Source organism: Zerene cesonia, chromosome 13 (genome assembly GCF_012273895.1).
Source record: "Zerene cesonia ecotype Mississippi chromosome 13, Zerene_cesonia_1.1, whole genome shotgun sequence".
Lineage (NCBI taxonomy): Eukaryota > Metazoa > Arthropoda > Insecta > Lepidoptera > Pieridae > Zerene > Zerene cesonia.
Window position 1 is genome coordinate 9,911,841 of NC_052114.1, and position 6,556 is coordinate 9,918,396.

The window sequence follows — 6,556 nt, forward strand, 5'->3', positions numbered from 1 at the left end:
CAGATTCGAAATTCAAATGTAATATTTTTTTATAATTAAGTGTAACAGTATTTATGGCCAGACTAAGTATATACATACTTCGGCAAATCATTTCGCTTGCCGAATAACATATATCATCATGATCATCATCACCAGCCCATATATGCTCCCACTGCTGGGACACAGGCCTCCTATGAGGGTTCAGGCCAAATCCACCACGCTGGCCAAGTGCGGGTTGGCAGATGTCACATGTCGTCGAACTTTAGATTATTTGACATGCCGGTTTCCGCACGATGTTTTCCATCACCGTTTGAGTGTACGGTACAGGTACGATAATAACATACATGTATACACATAAATAAATGTAAGATATATGAATAAATTGCATTTATGTAATTGCTTGGGTTAGAATTTCGCCTTGTGTTCAAATGTTTTCTATTCTTTAAAATTTTCTCATTTATAAAGCAGTAAAATGCTATAACGATAAAAATTTTATGTATATGGAATTTTGCATATCTTATTTTTACAATGCATAGGATTAAAATTAGCCTATTTTGCTTCTGAAAAGTGGTAAAGAATTTTCGTGATCGGATAATAACTTCCGAAGATAAAGGTTACTTGCATACAAAATTATATACTTTTGCGCATTAAAATATAAATACAGATTAGTAGAACACTACAAAACAAATGCATAATTCTGTTATTTTTTTTTAGAACTCATAATTGCTTATTCATTCATTCAAATTGTTTATTTTTTATATAACTCTAAGAAAAAACGCCCACGCGATTCTAAATAATGTAATAATATTAAAATAAATTACAAAATCGACGAATATATAAACATTTTGTGTAGTTTAATTAAAGTGCCAGATAGAACAAACCATCAAGTACTCGTAAGTTGAAACTCAAAGGTAATGAACGACTTCACCAATATTCGAGGAATATATTTTGTCTTACTTTGCACTTTACATTTAATATGACGAAACAAAGTGGTATTATTATCAAGGTAATTTATCAAAGGCAACTAGATATTTATTTATGTTATTTAATTCACATTGAACGTATTTTTTAACAGGCGTTATATTACAAACGTCCTATATGATCTTCGGGACTTATTTAATAACATTTAATACAACTTGAATTGTTTAATAATACGAAAATAAATATGCCATGCTTTTTATTTTCGTATTTACTTAAGCACTTAGAGAACGGTGAAATAATTTTTCAAATCGGTCCACTAGTTCCTGATATTAGCGCGTACATACAAACAAACTATAGATATATTAGATAGCTCGACAAGTTGTTCATACATTACAGCGAGTGCGGTGAAGTAGTCATCAGATTATACTATAAGTAACTATCACAAATCTATTACAAGATTTTAATTGCCTCTTTCTAACTCTAAATATAGTGGTAATAAAATTGCATTTAAAACAGTTTAACCGCTTCAAAAACGTGAAAGAAAACTTCAATTACCTAAAAGCTAAAGCACGTTCAATATATTTGGGCGACTTGTAACACGCAGCGATTCTTTATCAAAAAACAATTGGAAGATTGGCGCAGATTAGACATAAATCAGTTATCACATGACATACTCGAACGAGTAGTCATATTTTTATTAAGGTGAAACGTTTTGTCATTATAATAGTGAGAAAGAGAGAAACATATATTTAAGAATCGAACTTTTATTTTGTAGTATTCAAAGCTAAATAGAAATTCTTTAAGAATAGAAAAAAAAATCGAGTCATCTTAAGGATGGTTGAACATCTGATGTCCTATCTAGTTTATCTTTTTTTATGTAGTAGTGGGTAACTAAGCTGTGGTTCGCTTGATGGTGAGCCATCACCGCCGCCCATGAACATTCGCAGAAGTGCCTCTGCGAATGCGCTGCCCGCTTTTAAAAGGAAAGGAATAAAAAAGGATAAGCGACTGGAGTGGAATGGAAAGTGTGAGGAGAAAACGGGCTTCCAATATCCCCCACCCATCGTTTGAAACTCAGTAGCATGTGAGGATTGGTAGCCGATTTTCTGATATATTTATTAGTTAACATATCCATATGTCATACATAATTGTACGCACTTAAAGGAGTCACCGTCCTTTATTTAATGTCTTGCGGAAATTACCATTTCGTCAGTAGCAGCTAATATTACTACTACATAATCTTACAAGATATCAAAATGAAATTATTTATGTCCTGACAAGGATAAATTGTCTAATGAGCATGCAGTATTAATTAAATGATCATATTATGTATTTAACTTCATGAGTGACCGAGTAAATGACTCCATTTGCAAACCTATTTTTACAATTTATGTATCGTATAGAAATTATTATTACAAATTTAAATAAGATTCTACATTCTTCTTAACAATTCTTGGTAGGTAAATGCTATATTTCCGCCGTCGGCTTTGCCCGCGTAGTCATAAAAAACTCGCGTAGCTACCGTTCCCGTGGGGTTTTCAAAAACCTGTCCCATTTCAAATTTCATCCAAATCGTGCCAGTGGTTAAGGTGTGAAGAAGAAACAAAAATACAGACATGCAGATAGACTATCATACAGAGTCACTTTCGCGTGTATAATACTAGTACAATACCCGTCGTCTTCCCCTTAAATACATATAATTTTTACCGTGGCGTTGTTCAATGTATCACGATAATATGATGGCGGATTTATGGCGGCATATCGAGCCTTAATGGAGACCTACGGCTTGAAGTGTATTGATTATAGATGAATTATCACCATTTTGAAATCAATTTCTTAAGAGATGATCTTAGGTTATTTTTAATTTATTATACGTTTGTCGTTTATTGGGTGGATGAAAAAATAATGTATTCTTTTGATCCAATGATATGAATAAATAATTAGAAATTTCAATAAAATATTTTTCATTTTATAATACTATATATTGTGTATGCAATATATCCAAATAGTACAAATACAAAGTAGGTATTATTGTGTGTACCTCAGGACACTTGAGACATTTAATAAAGTTCACGTACTTACTAGAATGTTCTTCACAATTTACTCAAAAATATTAATTTATGATTCAATAAAGCAATAAAATGAGCATTTGAATTTGTTATAATACGTTGAAAAACGTTCCTAAAATTATGAGAATGGAAGTTGCAAAATTAAATAACAGTTTATTAACATTAATATCAATAATTAAAAGAGAACATGTTTCATAACACCAATAACAAACGGGTCATTAAATAAACCAACAATACATCGAGAAAGCTTTTTTCAAAGCTCGCCGGATGCGCTGGCTGCTTCCTCTGGCATCCGTCCCGCTCTGTCGTTCGCGTGCGAGCGAGATGCAGGCATTTTAAAACGTTGATCGACGCTATGGGGACAGGAAACAATACTCGATGGCTTGAATTAATGACCGCTACCGGTAGGCAGGGGTTGGCAACATTTGGCCATTTTGCAATTTGTTATTTTCACTTCACAGCGAGTTATTTAAATCAATACAATACGCTTTTATGCTAGTGTTCGGCTTTGTTATTGATTTCTATGAATTTAAATCTATGTTTAACTAAATGACTGCATACTTGTACTCATTATTCTGTGACAATACTGCAGAAGTAATGATGAGTACAGGGAAATCCCATGAAGTGCGAGCATATAAGTAAAAACATTGGGCGGTCAATATTTTCCTTTGACTACGCGGGCGAAGTCGTGGGCGGAAAGCTATCTCGAAACAGACAACAACACAATTATGTTTATTTTAATGACTATAAATGATGTTTAAGTCATTGCTTTGTTCCTTTCGTAAATTGGAATGAATACAAGAAATAACGAATTTGATAAATTGAAAACTTTCCAAAGGTTTACAATATCTGCTTTACGCAATATTTCAGGAAAACAATGGAAGCCGTTGTCCGCGCGTTCGTTCAGATTTCACCTGCGGGTTTTAGAAGACCCTGGTAGTACAGTGGTGTAGTTGCGGATGGTACAACATTCGATTCTATTGGGAAATCAAATGGACTACGGTTTTTTTTGGCGCGGCATTTCATTGTATGGAATTTTGTTGTTGTTATTATTAAATATAAATATTAAATACAACGGCAAATTTTAATGAGTATGTGTTACATACACATGTAATTTGAACACACACACACAGTACCATGAAATAGTGAAAAAATTTTTTTTTTTGCAAATTCAGAAAATTTTTTGTTAGAGGATTTTAAAGAATTCACAAATTTAAATTGAGAATAAGTCAATAAAGGTTTCTGTTATACTTACCTATCTGTTACAATGATAATATTAATAATCTATGAAAACACACATAATTTGTCAAATATACTATCAGGGACCTCATCAGAAGGTGAAACCGGCCCACAGAAAATATGGACTACAATGAAGTACATTTAAAAAATAGAACCAACGTTTCATAATAGGGCACATAAAATATTTAATTAAAAGTGAAGCTACCACAAATTAAAATACAGTACAAATTCCAATTGAAATTAGACCGCCCATACACGTCGATTGGTGTTCCGGCACACCTTCAAGCTTTAACTAATAGCCTTTCACAACACACAATAATAAACCATATCACCAAGAGATAGAGATCACTGTACAATAACATTCGTTTGTTAACTGGATTCTGTTAAAGCAATGATATTGCGTGATGTATAGCGCTTTGAAAAAATATTTCTGTTTCAAAGTGAGCTTGAATATTGTCGCTTTGTGAGCTAGCTGTTAACCGCGGCTATGCTCGCAAAGCAAAGTTTTTATCTTAATTTGAATATGGGGTAGACATATTTTTTTTAACATTTTGTAATCAGTCTGACCGTGAGTCAAACTAAACAAACACATACATTCGCTTATACAAATATGCTTCTTCAAAAAGTGCTTTCAAATCGTCGAAGTACATAATTTAATATTTACCATCCGTTTAGAGAGCAATTTCCGCCGAGAAGATTTAGCAATTTTGTTTGCTTAAAATATCTAGGAATACCAAAAGAAAAAAGTCCCTAATTAAATTATAAACGCAGTAGTGACTCTATCTCTATCTCTGTCCTTCTGTTAATCTGACTATCTGTCTCTTCATTATGCTTAAACCACTGAACCCATTTGAATGAAAATGGGTACAAAGATAGTTTGACAGACCCCAGAAAGGACATGGAACAGTTTTTATCACAGAAATCGCACATCTCTTTTCCTTTAACTACACGGGCAAAGCCGCGGACGGAATACTAGCGTTATAATAATTGCTGGATAGCAAAACTTCCTGTTTTCATTCAGTTTTATCTACCCAGTGGACCGTGGCAATTGAAGCGATCCAACCTTTGCATTACAACTTTTGAACTTGGTTTGAGATATTGCTTCGCTTTGCCTGATAATTACGCTAATCTACTTGCTACGTGTAAGTTATAATGACTGGAGCCTTAATGATGAAATTTAAAGACTGTTTTTGTGTGTTTGTTTTGTAAAATTCAAGGTTTTTTTATGTCATAGTTTGCAGAGGAGCTGGTGGGCTCTCCGAATGTGATAAGCGCTATATCACCGCCCATAAATATATGTCATTTGTGAAAAACTTTGTGAGCATTCAATGAAAATCTCTTCACTGATTATTGTTTTATGAAGCACCGTTTCTTAATTAAAAAGGCGTTTAATGAATAAGCGATAATTTATAAGAGAACAGATTACTAAATGGTTAAATGTATTTTATTCTATATCCTTCTGTTTACAAGGTCGTTTTCTTTTCAAAAAGTTTAAACATTTAAGAGTGTTTCTTTAGATACAACATCTGTCTTGATTTGGAATCAAATGAAATTTCAAAAGGTACTTATTTTAATTAAGATTGAGCGGCCCTAAAGCTGATAAACAGCTGTCAAAACACATTAATCAAAAACTCACTATACTTATTGTGAAATAAACTTAATACTGATATTTTTTTACATAAAATCCGATAGAGTTAAAAATGAAACGTAACGTTCCAACTACGTTTCGAATCGGAACATTAACTTATCGAAATGCCCGAATCAGTGAACAGGCATCGCTTACCGACTAAACTTTGTACGATTCAAAATTCCATTCGAAAAACCGTAACCGTCGTTAAGGTACTGCCGATTTATTGCACCGAATCGGCAATATTTCCAATGAGCTTGTGAGTTAACATTATAACCGATTTATTTCGATTGGTTATTAATAGAAGTTATTTGAACACGTTTTTATTAGTTTCTCTTATGTGTTTGTATGTCTGTATGTTTGTAAGTAACCGACTTCTTTAGACTTGATTTTGATTCACTTTAAACGAAGATATTTGATTGAAACATTCACTTATCACGGATCGGTGACAATACAATACTTTCATGAGTTTATTATAATTCTAATCAGGATCGCCGATCGTGGGTAATAAATAATTTCCTTACGTTTACACTGTAAAGAGTGGGACAATTGAATTGATCATATGATTAAAATTGTTATAATTTGATAGCAAACGGACCTAATTACATGTAAGTAATACATACTTAAACGAAATTAACAACATTTTTTTAAACCTCCTACCTTCGGTGCTAGTCGGATAGGTATTTTATGGTAATCATTTGATTTGTGAACTTGTAAAAAA